General features: G+C 50.6%; 36 non-coding genes across 36 annotated transcripts; 18 read left to right on the top strand and 18 right to left on the bottom strand.

Annotated features, from left to right (window-relative positions):
- Positions 1–584: 584 nt before the first annotated feature.
- TRNAR-CCU (transfer RNA arginine (anticodon CCU)) lies at positions 585–657 on the bottom strand. Its single transcript has one exon. It is a non-coding gene; the product is annotated as a tRNA-Arg (tRNA).
- A 694-nt stretch (positions 658–1,351) lies between these two features.
- TRNAA-AGC (transfer RNA alanine (anticodon AGC)) lies at positions 1,352–1,424 on the top strand. The gene has a single exon. It is a non-coding gene; the product is annotated as a tRNA-Ala (tRNA).
- A 600-nt stretch (positions 1,425–2,024) lies between these two features.
- TRNAR-CCU (transfer RNA arginine (anticodon CCU)) lies at positions 2,025–2,097 on the bottom strand. The gene has a single exon. It is a non-coding gene; the product is annotated as a tRNA-Arg (tRNA).
- Positions 2,098–2,791: 694 nt separating this feature from the next.
- TRNAA-AGC (transfer RNA alanine (anticodon AGC)) lies at positions 2,792–2,864 on the top strand. The gene has a single exon. It is a non-coding gene; the product is annotated as a tRNA-Ala (tRNA).
- A 600-nt stretch (positions 2,865–3,464) lies between these two features.
- TRNAR-CCU (transfer RNA arginine (anticodon CCU)) lies at positions 3,465–3,537 on the bottom strand. Its single transcript has one exon. It is a non-coding gene; the product is annotated as a tRNA-Arg (tRNA).
- Positions 3,538–4,231: 694 nt separating this feature from the next.
- Positions 4,232–4,304, top strand: TRNAA-AGC (transfer RNA alanine (anticodon AGC)). The gene has a single exon. It is a non-coding gene; the product is annotated as a tRNA-Ala (tRNA).
- A 600-nt stretch (positions 4,305–4,904) lies between these two features.
- TRNAR-CCU (transfer RNA arginine (anticodon CCU)) lies at positions 4,905–4,977 on the bottom strand. Its single transcript has one exon. It is a non-coding gene; the product is annotated as a tRNA-Arg (tRNA).
- A 694-nt stretch (positions 4,978–5,671) lies between these two features.
- On the top strand, positions 5,672–5,744 carry TRNAA-AGC (transfer RNA alanine (anticodon AGC)). The gene has a single exon. It is a non-coding gene; the product is annotated as a tRNA-Ala (tRNA).
- A 600-nt stretch (positions 5,745–6,344) lies between these two features.
- On the bottom strand, positions 6,345–6,417 carry TRNAR-CCU (transfer RNA arginine (anticodon CCU)). The gene has a single exon. It is a non-coding gene; the product is annotated as a tRNA-Arg (tRNA).
- A 694-nt stretch (positions 6,418–7,111) lies between these two features.
- Positions 7,112–7,184, top strand: TRNAA-AGC (transfer RNA alanine (anticodon AGC)). Its single transcript has one exon. It is a non-coding gene; the product is annotated as a tRNA-Ala (tRNA).
- A 600-nt stretch (positions 7,185–7,784) lies between these two features.
- Positions 7,785–7,857, bottom strand: TRNAR-CCU (transfer RNA arginine (anticodon CCU)). Its single transcript has one exon. It is a non-coding gene; the product is annotated as a tRNA-Arg (tRNA).
- Positions 7,858–8,551: 694 nt separating this feature from the next.
- On the top strand, positions 8,552–8,624 carry TRNAA-AGC (transfer RNA alanine (anticodon AGC)). The gene has a single exon. It is a non-coding gene; the product is annotated as a tRNA-Ala (tRNA).
- A 600-nt stretch (positions 8,625–9,224) lies between these two features.
- TRNAR-CCU (transfer RNA arginine (anticodon CCU)) lies at positions 9,225–9,297 on the bottom strand. Its single transcript has one exon. It is a non-coding gene; the product is annotated as a tRNA-Arg (tRNA).
- Positions 9,298–9,991: 694 nt separating this feature from the next.
- Positions 9,992–10,064, top strand: TRNAA-AGC (transfer RNA alanine (anticodon AGC)). The gene has a single exon. It is a non-coding gene; the product is annotated as a tRNA-Ala (tRNA).
- A 600-nt stretch (positions 10,065–10,664) lies between these two features.
- Positions 10,665–10,737, bottom strand: TRNAR-CCU (transfer RNA arginine (anticodon CCU)). Its single transcript has one exon. It is a non-coding gene; the product is annotated as a tRNA-Arg (tRNA).
- A 694-nt stretch (positions 10,738–11,431) lies between these two features.
- On the top strand, positions 11,432–11,504 carry TRNAA-AGC (transfer RNA alanine (anticodon AGC)). Its single transcript has one exon. It is a non-coding gene; the product is annotated as a tRNA-Ala (tRNA).
- A 600-nt stretch (positions 11,505–12,104) lies between these two features.
- TRNAR-CCU (transfer RNA arginine (anticodon CCU)) lies at positions 12,105–12,177 on the bottom strand. The gene has a single exon. It is a non-coding gene; the product is annotated as a tRNA-Arg (tRNA).
- A 694-nt stretch (positions 12,178–12,871) lies between these two features.
- Positions 12,872–12,944, top strand: TRNAA-AGC (transfer RNA alanine (anticodon AGC)). The gene has a single exon. It is a non-coding gene; the product is annotated as a tRNA-Ala (tRNA).
- Positions 12,945–13,544: 600 nt separating this feature from the next.
- TRNAR-CCU (transfer RNA arginine (anticodon CCU)) lies at positions 13,545–13,617 on the bottom strand. The gene has a single exon. It is a non-coding gene; the product is annotated as a tRNA-Arg (tRNA).
- A 694-nt stretch (positions 13,618–14,311) lies between these two features.
- TRNAA-AGC (transfer RNA alanine (anticodon AGC)) lies at positions 14,312–14,384 on the top strand. The gene has a single exon. It is a non-coding gene; the product is annotated as a tRNA-Ala (tRNA).
- Positions 14,385–14,984: 600 nt separating this feature from the next.
- Positions 14,985–15,057, bottom strand: TRNAR-CCU (transfer RNA arginine (anticodon CCU)). Its single transcript has one exon. It is a non-coding gene; the product is annotated as a tRNA-Arg (tRNA).
- A 694-nt stretch (positions 15,058–15,751) lies between these two features.
- TRNAA-AGC (transfer RNA alanine (anticodon AGC)) lies at positions 15,752–15,824 on the top strand. The gene has a single exon. It is a non-coding gene; the product is annotated as a tRNA-Ala (tRNA).
- Positions 15,825–16,424: 600 nt separating this feature from the next.
- Positions 16,425–16,497, bottom strand: TRNAR-CCU (transfer RNA arginine (anticodon CCU)). Its single transcript has one exon. It is a non-coding gene; the product is annotated as a tRNA-Arg (tRNA).
- Positions 16,498–17,191: 694 nt separating this feature from the next.
- Positions 17,192–17,264, top strand: TRNAA-AGC (transfer RNA alanine (anticodon AGC)). Its single transcript has one exon. It is a non-coding gene; the product is annotated as a tRNA-Ala (tRNA).
- Positions 17,265–17,864: 600 nt separating this feature from the next.
- TRNAR-CCU (transfer RNA arginine (anticodon CCU)) lies at positions 17,865–17,937 on the bottom strand. Its single transcript has one exon. It is a non-coding gene; the product is annotated as a tRNA-Arg (tRNA).
- Positions 17,938–18,631: 694 nt separating this feature from the next.
- Positions 18,632–18,704, top strand: TRNAA-AGC (transfer RNA alanine (anticodon AGC)). Its single transcript has one exon. It is a non-coding gene; the product is annotated as a tRNA-Ala (tRNA).
- A 600-nt stretch (positions 18,705–19,304) lies between these two features.
- TRNAR-CCU (transfer RNA arginine (anticodon CCU)) lies at positions 19,305–19,377 on the bottom strand. Its single transcript has one exon. It is a non-coding gene; the product is annotated as a tRNA-Arg (tRNA).
- Positions 19,378–20,071: 694 nt separating this feature from the next.
- On the top strand, positions 20,072–20,144 carry TRNAA-AGC (transfer RNA alanine (anticodon AGC)). The gene has a single exon. It is a non-coding gene; the product is annotated as a tRNA-Ala (tRNA).
- Positions 20,145–20,744: 600 nt separating this feature from the next.
- On the bottom strand, positions 20,745–20,817 carry TRNAR-CCU (transfer RNA arginine (anticodon CCU)). The gene has a single exon. It is a non-coding gene; the product is annotated as a tRNA-Arg (tRNA).
- Positions 20,818–21,511: 694 nt separating this feature from the next.
- Positions 21,512–21,584, top strand: TRNAA-AGC (transfer RNA alanine (anticodon AGC)). The gene has a single exon. It is a non-coding gene; the product is annotated as a tRNA-Ala (tRNA).
- Positions 21,585–22,184: 600 nt separating this feature from the next.
- TRNAR-CCU (transfer RNA arginine (anticodon CCU)) lies at positions 22,185–22,257 on the bottom strand. Its single transcript has one exon. It is a non-coding gene; the product is annotated as a tRNA-Arg (tRNA).
- A 694-nt stretch (positions 22,258–22,951) lies between these two features.
- TRNAA-AGC (transfer RNA alanine (anticodon AGC)) lies at positions 22,952–23,024 on the top strand. Its single transcript has one exon. It is a non-coding gene; the product is annotated as a tRNA-Ala (tRNA).
- Positions 23,025–23,624: 600 nt separating this feature from the next.
- Positions 23,625–23,697, bottom strand: TRNAR-CCU (transfer RNA arginine (anticodon CCU)). Its single transcript has one exon. It is a non-coding gene; the product is annotated as a tRNA-Arg (tRNA).
- Positions 23,698–24,391: 694 nt separating this feature from the next.
- Positions 24,392–24,464, top strand: TRNAA-AGC (transfer RNA alanine (anticodon AGC)). Its single transcript has one exon. It is a non-coding gene; the product is annotated as a tRNA-Ala (tRNA).
- Positions 24,465–25,064: 600 nt separating this feature from the next.
- On the bottom strand, positions 25,065–25,137 carry TRNAR-CCU (transfer RNA arginine (anticodon CCU)). Its single transcript has one exon. It is a non-coding gene; the product is annotated as a tRNA-Arg (tRNA).
- A 694-nt stretch (positions 25,138–25,831) lies between these two features.
- Positions 25,832–25,904, top strand: TRNAA-AGC (transfer RNA alanine (anticodon AGC)). Its single transcript has one exon. It is a non-coding gene; the product is annotated as a tRNA-Ala (tRNA).
- Positions 25,905–25,964: the final 60 nt, after the last annotated feature.

Genomic DNA, 25,964 nt, shown 5'->3' with positions numbered 1-25,964 from the left:
TCATTTTCACTATTTTATTCAAAACTCGCCAATCGTCGCAAATAAAGTCATGTGCTCGCTTCTGTTTTTTTTACTATCATCCTAAAAGTCTTCCGTCCACTTTCTGCTATCCCAAAGAGTCATCCGCGCGAGGGCCGGCAACAGGCGTGATACTGTGCAACAGGCGCATTGCATGGCATTGGTGACATATTCAGGAAATTCCACTTTGATGCCACCCAGGGCTGTTAACCTTTTATTTCATTTCAATACGATGCTTCGAATAATTGGTTCAAAGTGCGCAGCCTTTGCTCTTTTATTTCGTTTTCATCGGAGCAGGTCGGAGCTGGCAGAAGAGTGAGCCCTGTCTGCAGGAGCTCTGATTCCAGAAAGCATATTTTCCCTGTCTTTCTTACCACTCATCTGTGTCTCTTCGCTGACATGAGGCGTTGCTACACTCTGCAGTCTCCCGGCATTTAAAGTCTGCTACCAGCAGAGCACGTTCTGGACTTCACAGCGCCCAGCAAAGTACTAGCCTGCGCCCACCCCCTACTACCGCAAAAACCTTTTGCATGCTTTGGCAGAAGTGTGAACAAAATGCCACGAACCACCCCAGATGGGACTCGAACCCACAATCCCTGGCTTAGGAGGCCAGTGCCTTATCCATTAGGCCACTGGGGCCACTCGACAGAGAAGGGGAAAGTTCTTTCTTTTCCTCTTCTCTCACTGGAGTCACGGGTACTGGCCCACTGAAAAGGGCAAGTTGGCTCACGTCCAAAGCTGCAGTGTCCCAGCACACGCGGGCAAAAGGCACCTGCTTGCACTCGGCTGGACACTTCCGCTTTATGGGACACACGATGGAAAGTGGACTCAATTCCCAGACCTAACTCTTACCTGTTTGGTATTCTGACGCTCGATTGTAAAATATGGCCAGCTGGTAAAAATGACAAAGGGCACTCCAGCGCTGGTCCTTTGGCTGCAGGCGGCGTGTCAGCGGCCTAAAACAGCAAGAAATAGCGAGAGAAATAAAGTGAGAAGCAAGCACCTTTTCAATTGGGCTCTCGGGTCTATGGGACTGGCGTGCAGCCTCTTGATCACAAGCGCAGGTCCAGCGTGAAAGGGCGTGGCAGTGGAGTCACTCTGCTATTAATACCTGGTTGGCCAATCCTCGTTGCAATGGATGGCCATCTGCAGCTTTACTTGTAGCTCCACTGAAGGTATTTTGTTTTGGGCAAAGGGGTGAGATTGTGATTTCCTCTGCCGCAGATGAAGAGAAAGGGCTTTATGCACTACAGGTCCCTGGACAGCCAAGCAAGTGTGAGCCGGAGATTGTGCTTCAGCTCTGAAGCAGTGTATCGAGAGCCTTCGAGGAGGAGGGGAATTAGCTCAGATGGTAGAGCGCTCGCTTAGCATGCGAGAGGTAGCGGGATCGATGCCCGCATTCTCCAGCAAGACGCTTTTTCTTCATTTTCACTATTTTATTCAAAACTCGCCAATCGTCGCAAATAAAGTCATGTGCTCGCTTCTGTTTTTTTTACTATCATCCTAAAAGTCTTCCGTCCACTTTCTGCTATCCCAAAGAGTCATCCGCGCGAGGGCCGGCAACAGGCGTGATACTGTGCAACAGGCGCATTGCATGGCATTGGTGACATATTCAGGAAATTCCACTTTGATGCCACCCAGGGCTGTTAACCTTTTATTTCATTTCAATACGATGCTTCGAATAATTGGTTCAAAGTGCGCAGCCTTTGCTCTTTTATTTCGTTTTCATCGGAGCAGGTCGGAGCTGGCAGAAGAGTGAGCCCTGTCTGCAGGAGCTCTGATTCCAGAAAGCATATTTTCCCTGTCTTTCTTACCACTCATCTGTGTCTCTTCGCTGACATGAGGCGTTGCTACACTCTGCAGTCTCCCGGCATTTAAAGTCTGCTACCAGCAGAGCACGTTCTGGACTTCACAGCGCCCAGCAAAGTACTAGCCTGCGCCCACCCCCTACTACCGCAAAAACCTTTTGCATGCTTTGGCAGAAGTGTGAACAAAATGCCACGAACCACCCCAGATGGGACTCGAACCCACAATCCCTGGCTTAGGAGGCCAGTGCCTTATCCATTAGGCCACTGGGGCCACTCGACAGAGAAGGGGAAAGTTCTTTCTTTTCCTCTTCTCTCACTGGAGTCACGGGTACTGGCCCACTGAAAAGGGCAAGTTGGCTCACGTCCAAAGCTGCAGTGTCCCAGCACACGCGGGCAAAAGGCACCTGCTTGCACTCGGCTGGACACTTCCGCTTTATGGGACACACGATGGAAAGTGGACTCAATTCCCAGACCTAACTCTTACCTGTTTGGTATTCTGACGCTCGATTGTAAAATATGGCCAGCTGGTAAAAATGACAAAGGGCACTCCAGCGCTGGTCCTTTGGCTGCAGGCGGCGTGTCAGCGGCCTAAAACAGCAAGAAATAGCGAGAGAAATAAAGTGAGAAGCAAGCACCTTTTCAATTGGGCTCTCGGGTCTATGGGACTGGCGTGCAGCCTCTTGATCACAAGCGCAGGTCCAGCGTGAAAGGGCGTGGCAGTGGAGTCACTCTGCTATTAATACCTGGTTGGCCAATCCTCGTTGCAATGGATGGCCATCTGCAGCTTTACTTGTAGCTCCACTGAAGGTATTTTGTTTTGGGCAAAGGGGTGAGATTGTGATTTCCTCTGCCGCAGATGAAGAGAAAGGGCTTTATGCACTACAGGTCCCTGGACAGCCAAGCAAGTGTGAGCCGGAGATTGTGCTTCAGCTCTGAAGCAGTGTATCGAGAGCCTTCGAGGAGGAGGGGAATTAGCTCAGATGGTAGAGCGCTCGCTTAGCATGCGAGAGGTAGCGGGATCGATGCCCGCATTCTCCAGCAAGACGCTTTTTCTTCATTTTCACTATTTTATTCAAAACTCGCCAATCGTCGCAAATAAAGTCATGTGCTCGCTTCTGTTTTTTTTACTATCATCCTAAAAGTCTTCCGTCCACTTTCTGCTATCCCAAAGAGTCACCCGCGCGAGGGCCGGCAACAGGCGTGATACTGTGCAACAGGCGCATTGCATGGCATTGGTGACATATTCAGGAAATTCCACTTTGATGCCACCCAGGGCTGTTAACCTTTTATTTCATTTCAATACGATGCTTCGAATAATTGGTTCAAAGTGCGCAGCCTTTGCTCTTTTATTTCGTTTTCATCGGAGCAGGTCGGAGCTGGCAGAAGAGTGAGCCCTGTCTGCAGGAGCTCTGATTCCAGAAAGCATATTTTCCCTGTCTTTCTTACCACTCATCTGTGTCTCTTCGCTGACATGAGGCGTTGCTACACTCTGCAGTCTCCCGGCATTTAAAGTCTGCTACCAGCAGAGCACGTTCTGGACTTCACAGCGCCCAGCAAAGTACTAGCCTGCGCCCACCCCCTACTACCTCAAAAACCTTTTGCATGCTTTGGCAGAAGTGTGAACAAAATGCCACGAACCACCCCAGATGGGACTCGAACCCACAATCCCTGGCTTAGGAGGCCAGTGCCTTATCCATTAGGCCACTGGGGCAACTCGACAGAGAAGGGGAAAGTTCTTTCTTTTCCTCTTCTCTCACTGGAGTCACGGGTACTGGCCCACTGAAAAGGGCAAGTTGGCTCACGTCCAAAGCTGCAGTGTCCCAGCACACGCGGGCAAGAGGCACCTGCTTGCACTCGGCTGGACACTTCCGCTTTATGGGACACACGATGGAAAGTGGACTCAATTCCCAGACCTAACTCTTACCTGTTTGGTATTCTGACGCTCGATTGTAAAATATGGCCAGCTGGTAAAAATGACAAAGGGCACTCCAGCGCTGGTCCTTTGGCTGCAGGCGGCGTGTCAGCGGCCTAAAACAGCAAGAAATAGCGAGAGAAATAAAGTGAGAAGCAAGCACCTTTTCAATTGGGCTCTCGGGTCTATGGGACTGGCGTGCAGCCTCTTGATCACAAGCGCAGGTCCAGCGTGAAAGGGCGTGGGAGTGGAGTCACTCTGCTATTAATACCTGGTTGGCCAATCCTCGTTGCAATGGATGGCCATCTGCAGCTTTACTTGTAGCTCCACTGAAGGTATTTTGTTTTGGGCAAAGGGGTGAGATTGTGATTTCCTCTGCGGCAGATGAAGAGAAAGGGCTTTATGCACTACAGGTCCCTGGACAGCCAAGCAAGTGTGAGCCGGAGACTGTGCTTCAGCTCTGAAGCAGTGTATCGAGAGCCTTCGAGGAGGAGGGGAATTAGCTCAGATGGTAGAGCGCTCGCTTAGCATGCGAGAGGTAGCGGGATCGATGCCCGCATTCTCCAGCAAGACGCTTTTTCTTCATTTTCACTATTTTATTCAAAACTCGCCAATCGTCGCAAATAAAGTCATGTGCTCGCTTCTGTTTTTTTTACTATCATCCTAAAAGTCTTCCGTCCACTTTCTGCTATCCCAAAGAGTCATCCGCGCGAGGGCCGGCAACAGGCGTGATACTGTGCAACAGGCGCATTGCATGGCATTGGTGACATATTCAGGAAATTCCACTTTGATGCCACCCAGGGCTGTTAACCTTTTATTTCATTTCAATACGATGCTTCGAATAATTGGTTCAAAGTGCGCAGCCTTTGCTCTTTTATTTCGTTTTCATCGGAGCAGGTCGGAGCTGGCAGAAGAGTGAGCCCTGTCTGCAGGAGCTCTGATTCCAGAAAGCATATTTTCCCTGTCTTTCTTACCACTCATCTGTGTCTCTTCGCTGACATGAGGCGTTGCTACACTCTGCAGTCTCCCGGCATTTAAAGTCTGCTACCAGCAGAGCACGTTCTGGACTTCACAGCGCCCAGCAAAGTACTAGCCTGCGCCCACCCCCTACTACCGCAAAAACCTTTTGCATGCTTTGGCAGAAGTGTGAACAAAATGCCACGAACCACCCCAGATGGGACTCGAACCCACAATCCCTGGCTTAGGAGGCCAGTGCCTTATCCATTAGGCCACTGGGGCCACTCGACAGAGAAGGGGAAAGTTCTTTCTTTTCCTCTTCTCTCACTGGAGTCACGGGTACTGGCCCACTGAAAAGGGCAAGTTGGCTCACGTCCAAAGCTGCAGTGTCCCAGCACACGCGGGCAAAAGGCACCTGCTTGCACTCGGCTGGACACTTCCGCTTTATGGGACACACGATGGAAAGTGGACTCAATTCCCAGACCTAACTCTTACCTGTTTGGTATTCTGACGCTCGATTGTAAAATATGGCCAGCTGGTAAAAATGACAAAGGGCACTCCAGCGCTGGTCCTTTGGCTGCAGGCGGCGTGTCAGCGGCCTAAAACAGCAAGAAATAGCGAGAGAAATAAAGTGAGAAGCAAGCACCTTTTCAATTGGGCTCTCGGGTCTATGGGACTGGCGTGCAGCCTCTTGATCACAAGCGCAGGTCCAGCGTGAAAGGGCGTGGCAGTGGAGTCACTCTGCTATTAATACCTGGTTGGCCAATCCTCGTTGCAATGGATGGCCATCTGCAGCTTTACTTGTAGCTCCACTGAAGGTATTTTGTTTTGGGCAAAGGGGTGAGATTGTGATTTCCTCTGCCGCAGATGAAGAGAAAGGGCTTTATGCACTACAGGTCCCTGGACAGCCAAGCAAGTGTGAGCCGGAGATTGTGCTTCAGCTCTGAAGCAGTGTATCGAGAGCCTTCGAGGAGGAGGGGAATTAGCTCAGATGGTAGAGCGCTCGCTTAGCATGTGAGAGGTAGCGGGATCGATGCCCGCATTCTCCAGCAAGACGCTTTTTCTTCATTTTCACTATTTTATTCAAAACTCGCCAATCGTCGCAAATAAAGTCATGTGCTCGCTTCTGTTTTTTTTACTATCATCCTAAAAGTCTTCCGTCCACTTTCTGCTATCCCAAAGAGTCACCCGCGCGAGGGCCGGCAACAGGCGTGATACTGTGCAACAGGCGCATTGCATGGCATTGGTGACATATTCAGGAAATTCCACTTTGATGCCACCCAGGGCTGTTAACCTTTTATTTCATTTCAATACGATGCTTCGAATAATTGGTTCAAAGTGCGCAGCCTTTGCTCTTTTATTTCGTTTTCATCGGAGCAGGTCGGAGCTGGCAGAAGAGTGAGCCCTGTCTGCAGGAGCTCTGATTCCAGAAAGCATATTTTCCCTGTCTTTCTTACCACTCATCTGTGTCTCTTCGCTGACATGAGGCGTTGCTACACTCTGCAGTCTCCCGGCATTTAAAGTCTGCTACCAGCAGAGCACGTTCTGGACTTCACAGCGCCCAGCAAAGTACTAGCCTGCGCCCACCCCCTACTACCGCAAAAACCTTTTGCATGCTTTGGCAGAAGTGTGAACAAAATGCCACGAACCACCCCAGATGGGACTCGAACCCACAATCCCTGGCTTAGGAGGCCAGTGCCTTATCCATTAGGCCACTGGGGCCACTCGACAGAGAAGGGGAAAGTTCTTTCTTTTCCTCTTCTCTCACTGGAGTCACGGGTACTGGCCCACTGAAAAGGGCAAGTTGGCTCACGTCCAAAGCTGCAGTGTCCCAGCACACGCGGGCAAAAGGCACCTGCTTGCACTCGGCTGGACACTTCCGCTTTATGGGACACACGATGGAAAGTGGACTCAATTCCCAGACCTAACTCTTACCTGTTTGGTATTCTGACGCTCGATTGTAAAATATGGCCAGCTGGTAAAAATGACAAAGGGCACTCCAGCGCTGGTCCTTTGGCTGCAGGCGGCGTGTCAGCGGCCTAAAACAGCAAGAAATAGCGAGAGAAATAAAGTGAGAAGCAAGCACCTTTTCAATTGGGCTCTCGGGTCTATGGGACTGGCGTGCAGCCTCTTGATCACAAGCGCAGGTCCAGCGTGAAAGGGCGTGGGAGTGGAGTCACTCTGCTATTAATACCTGGTTGGCCAATCCTCGTTGCAATGGATGGCCATCTGCAGCTTTACTTGTAGCTCCACTGAAGGTATTTTGTTTTGGGCAAAGGGGTGAGATTGTGATTTCCTCTGCGGCAGATGAAGAGAAAGGGCTTTATGCACTACAGGTCCCTGGACAGCCAAGCAAGTGTGAGCCGGAGACTGTGCTTCAGCTCTGAAGCAGTGTATCGAGAGCCTTCGAGGAGGAGGGGAATTAGCTCAGATGGTAGAGCGCTCGCTTAGCATGCGAGAGGTAGCGGGATCGATGCCCGCATTCTCCAGCAAGACGCTTTTTCTTCATTTTCACTATTTTATTCAAAACTCGCCAATCGTCGCAAATAAAGTCATGTGCTCGCTTCTGTTTTTTTTACTATCATCCTAAAAGTCTTCCGTCCACTTTCTGCTATCCCAAAGAGTCATCCGCGCGAGGGCCGGCAACAGGCGTGATACTGTGCAACAGGCGCATTGCATGGCATTGGTGACATATTCAGGAAATTCCACTTTGATGCCACCCAGGGCTGTTAACCTTTTATTTCATTTCAATACGATGCTTCGAATAATTGGTTCAAAGTGCGCAGCCTTTGCTCTTTTATTTCGTTTTCATCGGAGCAGGTCGGAGCTGGCAGAAGAGTGAGCCCTGTCTGCAGGAGCTCTGATTCCAGAAAGCATATTTTCCCTGTCTTTCTTACCACTCATCTGTGTCTCTTCGCTGACATGAGGCGTTGCTACACTCTGCAGTCTCCCGGCATTTAAAGTCTGCTACCAGCAGAGCACGTTCTGGACTTCACAGCGCCCAGCAAAGTACTAGCCTGCGCCCACCCCCTACTACCGCAAAAACCTTTTGCATGCTTTGGCAGAAGTGTGAACAAAATGCCACGAACCACCCCAGATGGGACTCGAACCCACAATCCCTGGCTTAGGAGGCCAGTGCCTTATCCATTAGGCCACTGGGGCCACTCGACAGAGAAGGGGAAAGTTCTTTCTTTTCCTCTTCTCTCACTGGAGTCACGGGTACTGGCCCACTGAAAAGGGCAAGTTGGCTCACGTCCAAAGCTGCAGTGTCCCAGCACACGCGGGCAAAAGGCACCTGCTTGCACTCGGCTGGACACTTCCGCTTTATGGGACACACGATGGAAAGTGGACTCAATTCCCAGACCTAACTCTTACCTGTTTGGTATTCTGACGCTCGATTGTAAAATATGGCCAGCTGGTAAAAATGACAAAGGGCACTCCAGCGCTGGTCCTTTGGCTGCAGGCGGCGTGTCAGCGGCCTAAAACAGCAAGAAATAGCGAGAGAAATAAAGTGAGAAGCAAGCACCTTTTCAATTGGGCTCTCGGGTCTATGGGACTGGCGTGCAGCCTCTTGATCACAAGCGCAGGTCCAGCGTGAAAGGGCGTGGCAGTGGAGTCACTCTGCTATTAATACCTGGTTGGCCAATCCTCGTTGCAATGGATGGCCATCTGCAGCTTTACTTGTAGCTCCACTGAAGGTATTTTGTTTTGGGCAAAGGGGTGAGATTGTGATTTCCTCTGCCGCAGATGAAGAGAAAGGGCTTTATGCACTACAGGTCCCTGGACAGCCAAGCAAGTGTGAGCCGGAGATTGTGCTTCAGCTCTGAAGCAGTGTATCGAGAGCCTTCGAGGAGGAGGGGAATTAGCTCAGATGGTAGAGCGCTCGCTTAGCATGCGAGAGGTAGCGGGATCGATGCCCGCATTCTCCAGCAAGACGCTTTTTCTTCATTTTCACTATTTTATTCAAAACTCGCCAATCGTCGCAAATAAAGTCATGTGCTCGCTTCTGTTTTTTTTACTATCATCCTAAAAGTCTTCCGTCCACTTTCTGCTATCCCAAAGAGTCACCCGCGCGAGGGCCGGCAACAGGCGTGATACTGTGCAACAGGCGCATTGCATGGCATTGGTGACATATTCAGGAAATTCCACTTTGATGCCACCCAGGGCTGTTAACCTTTTATTTCATTTCAATACGATGCTTCGAATAATTGGTTCAAAGTGCGCAGCCTTTGCTCTTTTATTTCGTTTTCATCGGAGCAGGTCGGAGCTGGCAGAAGAGTGAGCCCTGTCTGCAGGAGCTCTGATTCCAGAAAGCATATTTTCCCTGTCTTTCTTACCACTCATCTGTGTCTCTTCGCTGACATGAGGCGTTGCTACACTCTGCAGTCTCCCGGCATTTAAAGTCTGCTACCAGCAGAGCACGTTCTGGACTTCACAGCGCCCAGCAAAGTACTAGCCTGCGCCCACCCCCTACTACCTCAAAAACCTTTTGCATGCTTTGGCAGAAGTGTGAACAAAATGCCACGAACCACCCCAGATGGGACTCGAACCCACAATCCCTGGCTTAGGAGGCCAGTGCCTTATCCATTAGGCCACTGGGGCAACTCGACAGAGAAGGGGAAAGTTCTTTCTTTTCCTCTTCTCTCACTGGAGTCACGGGTACTGGCCCACTGAAAAGGGCAAGTTGGCTCACGTCCAAAGCTGCAGTGTCCCAGCACACGCGGGCAAGAGGCACCTGCTTGCACTCGGCTGGACACTTCCGCTTTATGGGACACACGATGGAAAGTGGACTCAATTCCCAGACCTAACTCTTACCTGTTTGGTATTCTGACGCTCGATTGTAAAATATGGCCAGCTGGTAAAAATGACAAAGGGCACTCCAGCGCTGGTCCTTTGGCTGCAGGCGGCGTGTCAGCGGCCTAAAACAGCAAGAAATAGCGAGAGAAATAAAGTGAGAAGCAAGCACCTTTTCAATTGGGCTCTCGGGTCTATGGGACTGGCGTGCAGCCTCTTGATCACAAGCGCAGGTCCAGCGTGAAAGGGCGTGGGAGTGGAGTCACTCTGCTATTAATACCTGGTTGGCCAATCCTCGTTGCAATGGATGGCCATCTGCAGCTTTACTTGTAGCTCCACTGAAGGTATTTTGTTTTGGGCAAAGGGGTGAGATTGTGATTTCCTCTGCGGCAGATGAAGAGAAAGGGCTTTATGCACTACAGGTCCCTGGACAGCCAAGCAAGTGTGAGCCGGAGACTGTGCTTCAGCTCTGAAGCAGTGTATCGAGAGCCTTCGAGGAGGAGGGGAATTAGCTCAGATGGTAGAGCGCTCGCTTAGCATGCGAGAGGTAGCGGGATCGATGCCCGCATTCTCCAGCAAGACGCTTTTTCTTCATTTTCACTATTTTATTCAAAACTCGCCAATCGTCGCAAATAAAGTCATGTGCTCGCTTCTGTTTTTTTTACTATCATCCTAAAAGTCTTCCGTCCACTTTCTGCTATCCCAAAGAGTCATCCGCGCGAGGGCCGGCAACAGGCGTGATACTGTGCAACAGGCGCATTGCATGGCATTGGTGACATATTCAGGAAATTCCACTTTGATGCCACCCAGGGCTGTTAACCTTTTATTTCATTTCAATACGATGCTTCGAATAATTGGTTCAAAGTGCGCAGCCTTTGCTCTTTTATTTCGTTTTCATCGGAGCAGGTCGGAGCTGGCAGAAGAGTGAGCCCTGTCTGCAGGAGCTCTGATTCCAGAAAGCATATTTTCCCTGTCTTTCTTACCACTCATCTGTGTCTCTTCGCTGACATGAGGCGTTGCTACACTCTGCAGTCTCCCGGCATTTAAAGTCTGCTACCAGCAGAGCACGTTCTGGACTTCACAGCGCCCAGCAAAGTACTAGCCTGCGCCCACCCCCTACTACCGCAAAAACCTTTTGCATGCTTTGGCAGAAGTGTGAACAAAATGCCACGAACCACCCCAGATGGGACTCGAACCCACAATCCCTGGCTTAGGAGGCCAGTGCCTTATCCATTAGGCCACTGGGGCCACTCGACAGAGAAGGGGAAAGTTCTTTCTTTTCCTCTTCTCTCACTGGAGTCACGGGTACTGGCCCACTGAAAAGGGCAAGTTGGCTCACGTCCAAAGCTGCAGTGTCCCAGCACACGCGGGCAAAAGGCACCTGCTTGCACTCGGCTGGACACTTCCGCTTTATGGGACACACGATGGAAAGTGGACTCAATTCCCAGACCTAACTCTTACCTGTTTGGTATTCTGACGCTCGATTGTAAAATATGGCCAGCTGGTAAAAATGACAAAGGGCACTCCAGCGCTGGTCCTTTGGCTGCAGGCGGCGTGTCAGCGGCCTAAAACAGCAAGAAATAGCGAGAGAAATAAAGTGAGAAGCAAGCACCTTTTCAATTGGGCTCTCGGGTCTATGGGACTGGCGTGCAGCCTCTTGATCACAAGCGCAGGTCCAGCGTGAAAGGGCGTGGCAGTGGAGTCACTCTGCTATTAATACCTGGTTGGCCAATCCTCGTTGCAATGGATGGCCATCTGCAGCTTTACTTGTAGCTCCACTGAAGGTATTTTGTTTTGGGCAAAGGGGTGAGATTGTGATTTCCTCTGCCGCAGATGAAGAGAAAGGGCTTTATGCACTACAGGTCCCTGGACAGCCAAGCAAGTGTGAGCCGGAGATTGTGCTTCAGCTCTGAAGCAGTGTATCGAGAGCCTTCGAGGAGGAGGGGAATTAGCTCAGATGGTAGAGCGCTCGCTTAGCATGCGAGAGGTAGCGGGATCGATGCCCGCATTCTCCAGCAAGACGCTTTTTCTTCATTTTCACTATTTTATTCAAAACTCGCCAATCGTCGCAAATAAAGTCATGTGCTCGCTTCTGTTTTTTTTACTATCATCCTAAAAGTCTTCCGTCCACTTTCTGCTATCCCAAAGAGTCATCCGCGCGAGGGCCGGCAACAGGCGTGATACTGTGCAACAGGCGCATTGCATGGCATTGGTGACATATTCAGGAAATTCCACTTTGATGCCACCCAGGGCTGTTAACCTTTTATTTCATTTCAATACGATGCTTCGAATAATTGGTTCAAAGTGCGCAGCCTTTGCTCTTTTATTTCGTTTTCATCGGAGCAGGTCGGAGCTGGCAGAAGAGTGAGCCCTGTCTGCAGGAGCTCTGATTCCAGAAAGCATATTTTCCCTGTCTTTCTTACCACTCATCTGTGTCTCTTCGCTGACATGAGGCGTTGCTACACTCTGCAGTCTCCCGGCATTTAAAGTCTGCTACCAGCAGAGCACGTTCTGGACTTCACAGCGCCCAGCAAAGTACTAGCCTGCGCCCACCCCCTACTACCGCAAAAACCTTTTGCATGCTTTGGCAGAAGTGTGAACAAAATGCCACGAACCACCCCAGATGGGACTCGAACCCACAATCCCTGGCTTAGGAGGCCAGTGCCTTATCCATTAGGCCACTGGGGCCACTCGACAGAGAAGGGGAAAGTTCTTTCTTTTCCTCTTCTCTCACTGGAGTCACGGGTACTGGCCCACTGAAAAGGGCAAGTTGGCTCACGTCCAAAGCTGCAGTGTCCCAGCACACGCGGGCAAAAGGCACCTGCTTGCACTCGGCTGGACACTTCCGCTTTATGGGACACACGATGGAAAGTGGACTCAATTCCCAGACCTAACTCTTACCTGTTTGGTATTCTGACGCTCGATTGTAAAATATGGCCAGCTGGTAAAAATGACAAAGGGCACTCCAGCGCTGGTCCTTTGGCTGCAGGCGGCGTGTCAGCGGCCTAAAACAGCAAGAAATAGCGAGAGAAATAAAGTGAGAAGCAAGCACCTTTTCAATTGGGCTCTCGGGTCTATGGGACTGGCGTGCAGCCTCTTGATCACAAGCGCAGGTCCAGCGTGAAAGGGCGTGGCAGTGGAGTCACTCTGCTATTAATACCTGGTTGGCCAATCCTCGTTGCAATGGATGGCCATCTGCAGCTTTACTTGTAGCTCCACTGAAGGTATTTTGTTTTGGGCAAAGGGGTGAGATTGTGATTTCCTCTGCCGCAGATGAAGAGAAAGGGCTTTATGCACTACAGGTCCCTGGACAGCCAAGCAAGTGTGAGCCGGAGATTGTGCTTCAGCTCTGAAGCAGTGTATCGAGAGCCTTCGAGGAGGAGGGGAATTAGCTCAGATGGTAGAGCGCTCGCTTAGCATGCGAGAGGTAGCGGGATCGATGCCCGCATTCTCCAGCAAGACGCTTTTTCTTCATTTTCACTATTTTATTCAAAACTCGCCAATCGTCGCAAATAAAGTCATGTGCTCGCTTCTGTTTTTTTTACTATCATCCTAAAAGTCTTCCGTCCACTTTCTGCTATCCCAAAGAGTCACCCGCGCGAGGGCCGGCAACAGGCGTGATACTGTGCAACAGGCGCATTGCATGGCATTGGTGACATATTCAGGAAATTCCACTTTGATGCCACCCAGGGCTGTTAACCTTTTATTTCATTTCAATACGATGCTTCGAATAATTGGTTCAAAGTGCGCAGCCTTTGCTCTTTTATTTCGTTTTCATCGGAGCAGGTCGGAGCTGGCAGAAGAGTGAGCCCTGTCTGCAGGAGCTCTGATTCCAGAAAGCATATTTTCCCTGTCTTTCTTACCACTCATCTGTGTCTCTTCGCTGACATGAGGCGTTGCTACACTCTGCAGTCTCCCGGCATTTAAAGTCTGCTACCAGCAGAGCACGTTCTGGACTTCACAGCGCCCAGCAAAGTACTAGCCTGCGCCCACCCCCTACTACCTCAAAAACCTTTTGCATGCTTTGGCAGAAGTGTGAACAAAATGCCACGAACCACCCCAGATGGGACTCGAACCCACAATCCCTGGCTTAGGAGGCCAGTGCCTTATCCATTAGGCCACTGGGGCAACTCAACAGAGAAGGGGAAAGTTCTTTCTTTTCCTCTTCTCTCACTGGAGTCACGGGTACTGGCCCACTGAAAAGGGCAAGTTGGCTCACGTCCAAAGCTGCAGTGTCCCAGCACACGCGGGCAAGAGGCACCTGCTTGCACTCGGCTGGACACTTCCGCTTTATGGGACACACGATGGAAAGTGGACTCAATTCCCAGACCTAACTCTTACCTGTTTGGTATTCTGACGCTCGATTGTAAAATATGGCCAGCTGGTAAAAATGACAAAGGGCACTCCAGCGCTGGTCCTTTGGCTGCAGGCGGCGTGTCAGCGGCCTAAAACAGCAAGAAATAGCGAGAGAAATAAAGTGAGAAGCAAGCACCTTTTCAATTGGGCTCTCGGGTCTATGGGACTGGCGTGCAGCCTCTTGATCACAAGCGCAGGTCCAGCGTGAAAGGGCGTGGGAGTGGAGTCACTCTGCTATTAATACCTGGTTGGCCAATCCTCGTTGCAATGGATGGCCATCTGCAGCTTTACTTGTAGCTCCACTGAAGGTATTTTGTTTTGGGCAAAGGGGTGAGATTGTGATTTCCTCTGCGGCAGATGAAGAGAAAGGGCTTTATGCACTACAGGTCCCTGGACAGCCAAGCAAGTGTGAGCCGGAGACTGTGCTTCAGCTCTGAAGCAGTGTATCGAGAGCCTTCGAGGAGGAGGGGAATTAGCTCAGATGGTAGAGCGCTCGCTTAGCATGCGAGAGGTAGCGGGATCGATGCCCGCATTCTCCAGCAAGACGCTTTTTCTTCATTTTCACTATTTTATTCAAAACTCGCCAATCGTCGCAAATAAAGTCATGTGCTCGCTTCTGTTTTTTTTACTATCATCCTAAAAGTCTTCCGTCCACTTTCTGCTATCCCAAAGAGTCATCCGCGCGAGGGCCGGCAACAGGCGTGATACTGTGCAACAGGCGCATTGCATGGCATTGGTGACATATTCAGGAAATTCCACTTTGATGCCACCCAGGGCTGTTAACCTTTTATTTCATTTCAATACGATGCTTCGAATAATTGGTTCAAAGTGCGCAGCCTTTGCTCTTTTATTTCGTTTTCATCGGAGCAGGTCGGAGCTGGCAGAAGAGTGAGCCCTGTCTGCAGGAGCTCTGATTCCAGAAAGCATATTTTCCCTGTCTTTCTTACCACTCATCTGTGTCTCTTCGCTGACATGAGGCGTTGCTACACTCTGCAGTCTCCCGGCATTTAAAGTCTGCTACCAGCAGAGCACGTTCTGGACTTCACAGCGCCCAGCAAAGTACTAGCCTGCGCCCACCCCCTACTACCGCAAAAACCTTTTGCATGCTTTGGCAGAAGTGTGAACAAAATGCCACGAACCACCCCAGATGGGACTCGAACCCACAATCCCTGGCTTAGGAGGCCAGTGCCTTATCCATTAGGCCACTGGGGCCACTCGACAGAGAAGGGGAAAGTTCTTTCTTTTCCTCTTCTCTCACTGGAGTCACGGGTACTGGCCCACTGAAAAGGGCAAGTTGGCTCACGTCCAAAGCTGCAGTGTCCCAGCACACGCGGGCAAAAGGCACCTGCTTGCACTCGGCTGGACACTTCCGCTTTATGGGACACACGATGGAAAGTGGACTCAATTCCCAGACCTAACTCTTACCTGTTTGGTATTCTGACGCTCGATTGTAAAATATGGCCAGCTGGTAAAAATGACAAAGGGCACTCCAGCGCTGGTCCTTTGGCTGCAGGCGGCGTGTCAGCGGCCTAAAACAGCAAGAAATAGCGAGAGAAATAAAGTGAGAAGCAAGCACCTTTTCAATTGGGCTCTCGGGTCTATGGGACTGGCGTGCAGCCTCTTGATCACAAGCGCAGGTCCAGCGTGAAAGGGCGTGGCAGTGGAGTCACTCTGCTATTAATACCTGGTTGGCCAATCCTCGTTGCAATGGATGGCCATCTGCAGCTTTACTTGTAGCTCCACTGAAGGTATTTTGTTTTGGGCAAAGGGGTGAGATTGTGATTTCCTCTGCCGCAGATGAAGAGAAAGGGCTTTATGCACTACAGGTCCCTGGACAGCCAAGCAAGTGTGAGCCGGAGATTGTGCTTCAGCTCTGAAGCAGTGTATCGAGAGCCTTCGAGGAGGAGGGGAATTAGCTCAGATGGTAGAGCGCTCGCTTAGCATGTGAGAGGTAGCGGGATCGATGCCCGCATTCTCCAGCAAGACGCTTTTTCTTCATTTTCACTATTTTATTCAAAACTCGCCAATCGTCGCAAATAAAGTCATGTGCTCGCTTCTGTTTTTTTTACTATCATCCTAAAAGTCTTCCGTCCACTTTCTGCTATCCCAAAGAGTCACCCGCGCGAGGGCCGGCAACAGGCGTGATACTGTGCAACAGGCGCATTGCATGGCATTGGTGACATATTCAGGAAATTCCACTTTGATGCCACCCAGGGCTGTTAACCTTTTATTTCATTTCAATACGATGCTTCGAATAATTGGTTCAAAGTGCGCAGCCTTTGCTCTTTTATTTCGTTTTCATCGGAGCAGGTCGGAGCTGGCAGAAGAGTGAGCCCTGTCTGCAGGAGCTCTGATTCCAGAAAGCATATTTTCCCTGTCTTTCTTACCACTCATCTGTGTCTCTTCGCTGACATGAGGCGTTGCTACACTCTGCAGTCTCCCGGCATTTAAAGTCTGCTACCAGCAGAGCACGTTCTGGACTTCACAGCGCCCAGCAAAGTACTAGCCTGCGCCCACCCCCTACTACCGCAAAAACCTTTTGCATGCTTTGGCAGAAGTGTGAACAAAATGCCACGAACCACCCCAGATGGGACTCGAACCCACAATCCCTGGCTTAGGAGGCCAGTGCCTTATCCATTAGGCCACTGGGGCCACTCGACAGAGAAGGGGAAAGTTCTTTCTTTTCCTCTTCTCTCACTGGAGTCACAGGTACTGGCCCACTGAAAAGGGCAAGTTGGCTCACGTCCAAAGCTGCAGTGTCCCAGCACACGCGGGCAAAAGGCACCTGCTTGCACTCGGCTGGACACTTCCGCTTTATGGGACACACGATGGAAAGTGGACTCAATTCCCAGACCTAACTCTTACCTGTTTGGTATTCTGACGCTCGATTGTAAAATATGGCCAGCTGGTAAAAATGACAAAGGGCACTCCAGCGCTGGTCCTTTGGCTGCAGGCGGCGTGTCAGCGGCCTAAAACAGCAAGAAATAGCGAGAGAAATAAAGTGAGAAGCAAGCACCTTTTCAATTGGGCTCTCGGGTCTATGGGACTGGCGTGCAGCCTCTTGATCACAAGCGCAGGTCCAGCGTGAAAGGGCGTGGCAGTGGAGTCACTCTGCTATTAATACCTGGTTGGCCAATCCTCGTTGCAATGGATGGCCATCTGCAGCTTTACTTGTAGCTCCACTGAAGGTATTTTGTTTTGGGCAAAGGGGTGAGATTGTGATTTCCTCTGCCGCAGATGAAGAGAAAGGGCTTTATGCACTACAGGTCCCTGGACAGCCAAGCAAGTGTGAGCCGGAGATTGTGCTTCAGCTCTGAAGCAGTGTATCGAGAGCCTTCGAGGAGGAGGGGAATTAGCTCAGATGGTAGAGCGCTCGCTTAGCATGCGAGAGGTAGCGGGATCGATGCCCGCATTCTCCAGCAAGACGCTTTTTCTTCATTTTCACTATTTTATTCAAAACTCGCCAATCGTCGCAAATAAAGTCATGTGCTCGCTTCTGTTTTTTTTACTATCATCCTAAAAGTCTTCCGTCCACTTTCTGCTATCCCAAAGAGTCACCCGCGCGAGGGCCGGCAACAGGCGTGATACTGTGCAACAGGCGCATTGCATGGCATTGGTGACATATTCAGGAAATTCCACTTTGATGCCACCCAGGGCTGTTAACCTTTTATTTCATTTCAATACGATGCTTCGAATAATTGGTTCAAAGTGCGCAGCCTTTGCTCTTTTATTTCGTTTTCATCGGAGCAGGTCGGAGCTGGCAGAAGAGTGAGCCCTGTCTGCAGGAGCTCTGATTCCAGAAAGCATATTTTCCCTGTCTTTCTTACCACTCATCTGTGTCTCTTCGCTGACATGAGGCGTTGCTACACTCTGCAGTCTCCCGGCATTTAAAGTCTGCTACCAGCAGAGCACGTTCTGGACTTCACAGCGCCCAGCAAAGTACTAGCCTGCGCCCACCCCCTACTACCTCAAAAACCTTTTGCATGCTTTGGCAGAAGTGTGAACAAAATGCCACGAACCACCCCAGATGGGACTCGAACCCACAATCCCTGGCTTAGGAGGCCAGTGCCTTATCCATTAGGCCACTGGGGCAACTCGACAGAGAAGGGGAAAGTTCTTTCTTTTCCTCTTCTCTCACTGGAGTCACGGGTACTGGCCCACTGAAAAGGGCAAGTTGGCTCACGTCCAAAGCTGCAGTGTCCCAGCACACGCGGGCAAGAGGCACCTGCTTGCACTCGGCTGGACACTTCCGCTTTATGGGACACACGATGGAAAGTGGACTCAATTCCCAGACCTAACTCTTACCTGTTTGGTATTCTGACGCTCGATTGTAAAATATGGCCAGCTGGTAAAAATGACAAAGGGCACTCCAGCGCTGGTCCTTTGGCTGCAGGCGGCGTGTCAGCGGCCTAAAACAGCAAGAAATAGCGAGAGAAATAAAGTGAGAAGCAAGCACCTTTTCAATTGGGCTCTCGGGTCTATGGGACTGGCGTGCAGCCTCTTGATCACAAGCGCAGGTCCAGCGTGAAAGGGCGTGGGAGTGGAGTCACTCTGCTATTAATACCTGGTTGGCCAATCCTCGTTGCAATGGATGGCCATCTGCAGCTTTACTTGTAGCTCCACTGAAGGTATTTTGTTTTGGGCAAAGGGGTGAGATTGTGATTTCCTCTGCGGCAGATGAAGAGAAAGGGCTTTATGCACTACAGGTCCCTGGACAGCCAAGCAAGTGTGAGCCGGAGACTGTGCTTCAGCTCTGAAGCAGTGTATCGAGAGCCTTCGAGGAGGAGGGGAATTAGCTCAGATGGTAGAGCGCTCGCTTAGCATGCGAGAGGTAGCGGGATCGATGCCCGCATTCTCCAGCAAGACGCTTTTTCTTCATTTTCACTATTTTATTCAAAACTCGCCAATCGTCGCAAATAAAGTCATGTGCTCGCTTCTGTTTTTTTTACTATCATCCTAAAAGTCTTCCGTCCACTTTCTGCTATCCCAAAGAGTCATCCGCGCGAGGGCCGGCAACAGGCGTGATACTGTGCAACAGGCGCATTGCATGGCATTGGTGACATATTCAGGAAATTCCACTTTGATGCCACCCAGGGCTGTTAACCTTTTATTTCATTTCAATACGATGCTTCGAATAATTGGTTCAAAGTGCGCAGCCTTTGCTCTTTTATTTCGTTTTCATCGGAGCAGGTCGGAGCTGGCAGAAGAGTGAGCCCTGTCTGCAGGAGCTCTGATTCCAGAAAGCATATTTTCCCTGTCTTTCTTACCACTCATCTGTGTCTCTTCGCTGACATGAGGCGTTGCTACACTCTGCAGTCTCCCGGCATTTAAAGTCTGCTACCAGCAGAGCACGTTCTGGACTTCACAGCGCCCAGCAAAGTACTAGCCTGCGCCCACCCCCTACTACCGCAAAAACCTTTTGCATGCTTTGGCAGAAGTGTGAACAAAATGCCACGAACCACCCCAGATGGGACTCGAACCCACAATCCCTGGCTTAGGAGGCCAGTGCCTTATCCATTAGGCCACTGGGGCCACTCGACAGAGAAGGGGAAAGTTCTTTCTTTTCCTCTTCTCTCACTGGAGTCACGGGTACTGGCCCACTGAAAAGGGCAAGTTGGCTCACGTCCAAAGCTGCAGTGTCCCAGCACACGCGGGCAAAAGGCACCTGCTTGCACTCGGCTGGACACTTCCGCTTTATGGGACACACGATGGAAAGTGGACTCAATTCCCAGACCTAACTCTTACCTGTTTGGTATTCTGACGCTCGATTGTAAAATATGGCCAGCTGGTAAAAATGACAAAGGGCACTCCAGCGCTGGTCCTTTGGCTGCAGGCGGCGTGTCAGCGGCCTAAAACAGCAAGAAATAGCGAGAGAAATAAAGTGAGAAGCAAGCACCTTTTCAATTGGGCTCTCGGGTCTATGGGACTGGCGTGCAGCCTCTTGATCACAAGCGCAGGTCCAGCGTGAAAGGGCGTGGCAGTGGAGTCACTCTGCTATTAATACCTGGTTGGCCAATCCTCGTTGCAATGGATGGCCATCTGCAGCTTTACTTGTAGCTCCACTGAAGGTATTTTGTTTTGGGCAAAGGGGTGAGATTGTGATTTCCTCTGCCGCAGATGAAGAGAAAGGGCTTTATGCACTACAGGTCCCTGGACAGCCAAGCAAGTGTGAGCCGGAGATTGTGCTTCAGCTCTGAAGCAGTGTATCGAGAGCCTTCGAGGAGGAGGGGAATTAGCTCAGATGGTAGAGCGCTCGCTTAGCATGCGAGAGGTAGCGGGATCGATGCCCGCATTCTCCAGCAAGACGCTTTTTCTTCATTTTCACTATTTTATTCAAAACTCGCCAATCGTCGCAAATAAAGTCATGTGCTCGCTTCTGTTTTTTTTACTATCATCCTAAAAGTCTTCCGTCCACTTTCTGCTATCCCAAAGAGTCACCCGCGCGAGGGCCGGCAACAGGCGTGATACTGTGCAACAGGCGCATTGCATGGCATTGGTGACATATTCAGGAAATTCCACTTTGATGCCACCCAGGGCTGTTAACCTTTTATTTCATTTCAATACGATGCTTCGAATAATTGGTTCAAAGTGCGCAGCCTTTGCTCTTTTATTTCGTTTTCATCGGAGCAGGTCGGAGCTGGCAGAAGAGTGAGCCCTGTCTGCAGGAGCTCTGATTCCAGAAAGCATATTTTCCCTGTCTTTCTTACCACTCATCTGTGTCTCTTCGCTGACATGAGGCGTTGCTACACTCTGCAGTCTCCCGGCATTTAAAGTCTGCTACCAGCAGAGCACGTTCTGGACTTCACAGCGCCCAGCAAAGTACTAGCCTGCGCCCACCCCCTACTACCTCAAAAACCTTTTGCATGCTTTGGCAGAAGTGTGAACAAAATGCCACGAACCACCCCAGATGGGACTCGAACCCACAATCCCTGGCTTAGGAGGCCAGTGCCTTATCCATTAGGCCACTGGGGCAACTCGACAGAGAAGGGGAAAGTTCTTTCTTTTCCTCTTCTCTCACTGGAGTCACGGGTACTGGCCCACTGAAAAGGGCAAGTTGGCTCACGTCCAAAGCTGCAGTGTCCCAGCACACGCGGGCAAGAGGCACCTGCTTGCACTCGGCTGGACACTTCCGCTTTATGGGACACACGATGGAAAGTGGACTCAATTCCCAGACCTAACTCTTACCTGTTTGGTATTCTGACGCTCGATTGTAAAATATGGCCAGCTGGTAAAAATGACAAAGGGCACTCCAGCGCTGGTCCTTTGGCTGCAGGCGGCGTGTCAGCGGCCTAAAACAGCAAGAAATAGCGAGAGAAATAAAGTGAGAAGCAAGCACCTTTTCAATTGGGCTCTCGGGTCTATGGGACTGGCGTGCAGCCTCTTGATCACAAGCGCAGGTCCAGCGTGAAAGGGCGTGGGAGTGGAGTCACTCTGCTATTAATACCTGGTTGGCCAATCCTCGTTGCAATGGATGGCCATCTGCAGCTTTACTTGTAGCTCCACTGAAGGTATTTTGTTTTGGGCAAAGGGGTGAGATTGTGATTTCCTCTGCGGCAGATGAAGAGAAAGGGCTTTATGCACTACAGGTCCCTGGACAGCCAAGCAAGTGTGAGCCGGAGACTGTGCTTCAGCTCTGAAGCAGTGTATCGAGAGCCTTCGAGGAGGAGGGGAATTAGCTCAGATGGTAGAGCGCTCGCTTAGCATGCGAGAGGTAGCGGGATCGATGCCCGCATTCTCCAGCAAGACGCTTTTTCTTCATTTTCACTATTTTATTCAAAACTCGCCAATCGTCGCAAATAAAGTCATGTGCTCGCTTCTGTTTTTTTTACTATCATCCTAAAAGTCTTCCGTCCACTTTCTGCTATCCCAAAGAGTCATCCGCGCGAGGGCCGGCAACAGGCGTGATACTGTGCAACAGGCGCATTGCATGGCATTGGTGACATATTCAGGAAATTCCACTTTGATGCCACCCAGGGCTGTTAACCTTTTATTTCATTTCAATACGATGCTTCGAATAATTGGTTCAAAGTGCGCAGCCTTTGCTCTTTTATTTCGTTTTCATCGGAGCAGGTCGGAGCTGGCAGAAGAGTGAGCCCTGTCTGCAGGAGCTCTGATTCCAGAAAGCATATTTTCCCTGTCTTTCTTACCACTCATCTGTGTCTCTTCGCTGACATGAGGCGTTGCTACACTCTGCAGTCTCCCGGCATTTAAAGTCTGCTACCAGCAGAGCACGTTCTGGACTTCACAGCGCCCAGCAAAGTACTAGCCTGCGCCCACCCCCTACTACCGCAAAAACCTTTTGCATGCTTTGGCAGAAGTGTGAACAAAATGCCACGAACCACCCCAGATGGGACTCGAACCCACAATCCCTGGCTTAGGAGGCCAGTGCCTTATCCATTAGGCCACTGGGGCCACTCGACAGAGAAGGGGAAAGTTCTTTCTTTTCCTCTTCTCTCACTGGAGTCACGGGTACTGGCCCACTGAAAAGGGCAAGTTGGCTCACGTCCAAAGCTGCAGTGTCCCAGCACACGCGGGCAAAAGGCACCTGCTTGCACTCGGCTGGACACTTCCGCTTTATGGGACACACGATGGAAAGTGGACTCAATTCCCAGACCTAACTCTTACCTGTTTGGTATTCTGACGCTCGATTGTAAAATATGGCCAGCTGGTAAAAATGACAAAGGGCACTCCAGCGCTGGTCCTTTGGCTGCAGGCGGCGTGTCAGCGGCCTAAAACAGCAAGAAATAGCGAGAGAAATAAAGTGAGAAGCAAGCACCTTTTCAATTGGGCTCTCGGGTCTATGGGACTGGCGTGCAGCCTCTTGATCACAAGCGCAGGTCCAGCGTGAAAGGGCGTGGCAGTGGAGTCACTCTGCTATTAATACCTGGTTGGCCAATCCTCGTTGCAATGGATGGCCATCTGCAGCTTTACTTGTAGCTCCACTGAAGGTATTTTGTTTTGGGCAAAGGGGTGAGATTGTGATTTCCTCTGCCGCAGATGAAGAGAAAGGGCTTTATGCACTACAGGTCCCTGGACAGCCAAGCAAGTGTGAGCCGGAGATTGTGCTTCAGCTCTGAAGCAGTGTATCGAGAGCCTTCGAGGAGGAGGGGAATTAGCTCAGATGGTAGAGCGCTCGCTTAGCATGTGAGAGGTAGCGGGATCGATGCCCGCATTCTCCAGCAAGACGCTTTTTCTTCATTTTCACTATTTTATTCAAAACTCGCCAATCGTCGCAAATAAAGTCATGTGCTCGCTTCTGTTTTTTTTACTATCATCCTAAAAGTCTTCCGTCCACTTTCTGCTATCCCAAAGAGTCACCCGCGTGAGGGCCGGCAACAGGCGTGATACTGTGCAACAGGCGCATTGCATGGCATTGGTGACATATTCAGGAAATTCCACTTTGATGCCACCCAGGGCTGTTAACCTTTTATTTCATTTCAATACGATGCTTCGAATAATTGGTTCAAAGTGCGCAGCCTTTGCTCTTTTATTTCGTTTTCATCGGAGCAGGTCGGAGCTGGCAGAAGAGTGAGCCCTGTCTGCAGGAGCTCTGATTCCAGAAAGCATATTTTCCCTGTCTTTCTTACCACTCATCTGTGTCTCTTCGCTGACATGAGGCGTTGCTACACTCTGCAGTCTCCCGGCATTTAAAGTCTGCTACCAGCAGAGCACGTTCTGGACTTCACAGCGCCCAGCAAAGTACTAGCCTGCGCCCACCCCCTACTACCGCAAAAACCTTTTGCATGCTTTGGCAGAAGTGTGAACAAAATGCCACGAACCACCCCAGATGGGACTCGAACCCACAATCCCTGGCTTAGGAGGCCAGTGCCTTATCCATTAGGCCACTGGGGCCACTCGACAGAGAAGGGGAAAGTTCTTTCTTTTCCTCTTCTCTCACTGGAGTCACGGGTACTGGCCCACTGAAAAGGGCAAGTTGGCTCACGTCCAAAGCTGCAGTGTCCCAGCACACGCGGGCAAAAGGCACCTGCTTGCACTCGGCTGGACACTTCCGCTTTATGGGACACACGATGGAAAGTGGACTCAATTCCCAGACCTAACTCTTACCTGTTTGGTATTCTGACGCTCGATTGTAAAATATGGCCAGCTGGTAAAAATGACAAAGGGCACTCCAGCGCTGGTCCTTTGGCTGCAGGCGGCGTGTCAGCGGCCTAAAACAGCAAGAAATAGCGAGAGAAATAAAGTGAGAAGCAAGCACCTTTTCAATTGGGCTCTCGGGTCTATGGGACTGGCGTGCAGCCTCTTGATCACAAGCGCAGGTCCAGCGTGATAGGGCGTGGCAGTGGAGTCACTCTGCTATTAATACCTGGTTGGCCAATCCTCGTTGCAATGGATGGCCATCTGCAGCTTTACTTGTAGCTCCACTGAAGGTATTTTGTTTTGGGCAAAGGGGTGAGATTGTGATTTCCTCTGCGGCAGATGAAGAGAAAGGGCTTTATGCACTACAGGTCCCTGGACAGCCAAGCAAGTGTGAGCCGGAGACTGTGCTTCAGCTCTGAAGCAGTGTATCGAGAGCCTTCGAGGAGGAGGGGAATTAGCTCAGATGGTAGAGCGCTCGCTTAGCATGCGAGAGGTAGCGGGATCGATGCCCGCATTCTCCAGCAAGACGCTTTTACTTCATTTTCACTATTTTATTCAAAACTCGCCAATCGTCGCAAATAAAGTCATGTGCTCGCTTCTGTTTTTTTTACTATCATCCTAAAAGTCTTCCGTCCACTTTCTGCTATCCCAAAGAGTCATCCGCGCGAGGGCCGGCAACAGGCGTGATACTGTGCAACAGGCGCATTGCATGGCATTGGTGACATATTCAGGAAATTCCACTTTGATGCCACCCAGGGCTGTTAACCTTTTATTTCATTTCAATACGATGCTTCGAATAATTGGTTCAAAGTGCGCAGCCTTTGCTCTTTTATTTCGTTTTCATCGGAGCAGGTCGGAGCTGGCAGAAGAGTGAGCCCTGTCTGCAGGAGCTCTGATTCCAGAAAGCATATTTTCCCTGTCTTTCTTACCACTCATCTGTGTCTCTTCGCTGACATGAGGCGTTGCTACACTCTGCAGTCTCCCGGCATTTAAAGTCTGCTACCAGCAGAGCACGTTCTGGACTTCACAGCGCCCAGCAAAGTACTAGCCTGCGCCCACCCCCTACTACCGCAAAAACCTTTTGCATGCTTTGGCAGAAGTGTGAACAAAATGCCACGAACCACCCCAGATGGGACTCGAACCCACAATCCCTGGCTTAGGAGGCCAGTGCCTTATCCATTAGGCCACTGGGGCCACTCGACAGAGAAGGGGAAAGTTCTTTCTTTTCCTCTTCTCTCACTGGAGTCACGGGTACTGGCCCACTGAAAAGGGCAAGTTGGCTCACGTCCAAAGCTGCAGTGTCCCAGCACACGCGGGCAAAAGGCACCTGCTTGCACTCGGCTGGACACTTCCGCTTTATGGGACACACGATGGAAAGTGGACTCAATTCCCAGACCTAACTCTTACCTGTTTGGTATTCTGACGCTCGATTGTAAAATATGGCCAGCTGGTAAAAATGACAAAGGGCACTCCAGCGCTGGTCCTTTGGCTGCAGGCGGCGTGTCAGCGGCCTAAAACAGCAAGAAATAGCGAGAGAAATAAAGTGAGAAGCAAGCACCTTTTCAATTGGGCTCTCGGGTCTATGGGACTGGCGTGCAGCCTCTTGATCACAAGCGCAGGTCCAGCGTGAAAGGGCGTGGCAGTGGAGTCACTCTGCTATTAATACCTGGTTGGCCAATCCTCGTTGCAATGGATGGCCATCTGCAGCTTTACTTGTAGCTCCACTGAAGGTATTTTGTTTTGGGCAAAGGGGTGAGATTGTGATTTCCTCTGCCGCAGATGAAGAGAAAGGGCTTTATGCACTACAGGTCCCTGGACAGCCAAGCAAGTGTGAGCCGGAGATTGTGCTTCAGCTCTGAAGCAGTGTATCGAGAGCCTTCGAGGAGGAGGGGAATTAGCTCAGATGGTAGAGCGCTCGCTTAGCATGCGAGAGGTAGCGGGATCGATGCCCGCATTCTCCAGCAAGACGCTTTTTCTTCATTTTCACTATTTTATTCAAAACTCGCCAATCGTCGCAAATA

Source organism: Ambystoma mexicanum, chromosome 5q, assembly GCF_040938575.1.
Source record: "Ambystoma mexicanum isolate Mex_15411 chromosome 5q, UKY_AmexF1_1, whole genome shotgun sequence".
Classification (NCBI taxonomy): Eukaryota; Metazoa; Chordata; class Amphibia; order Caudata; family Ambystomatidae; genus Ambystoma; species Ambystoma mexicanum.
Note: the sequence above shows the minus strand (reverse complement) of the source record. Positions and strands in the feature narration are given on the sequence as shown.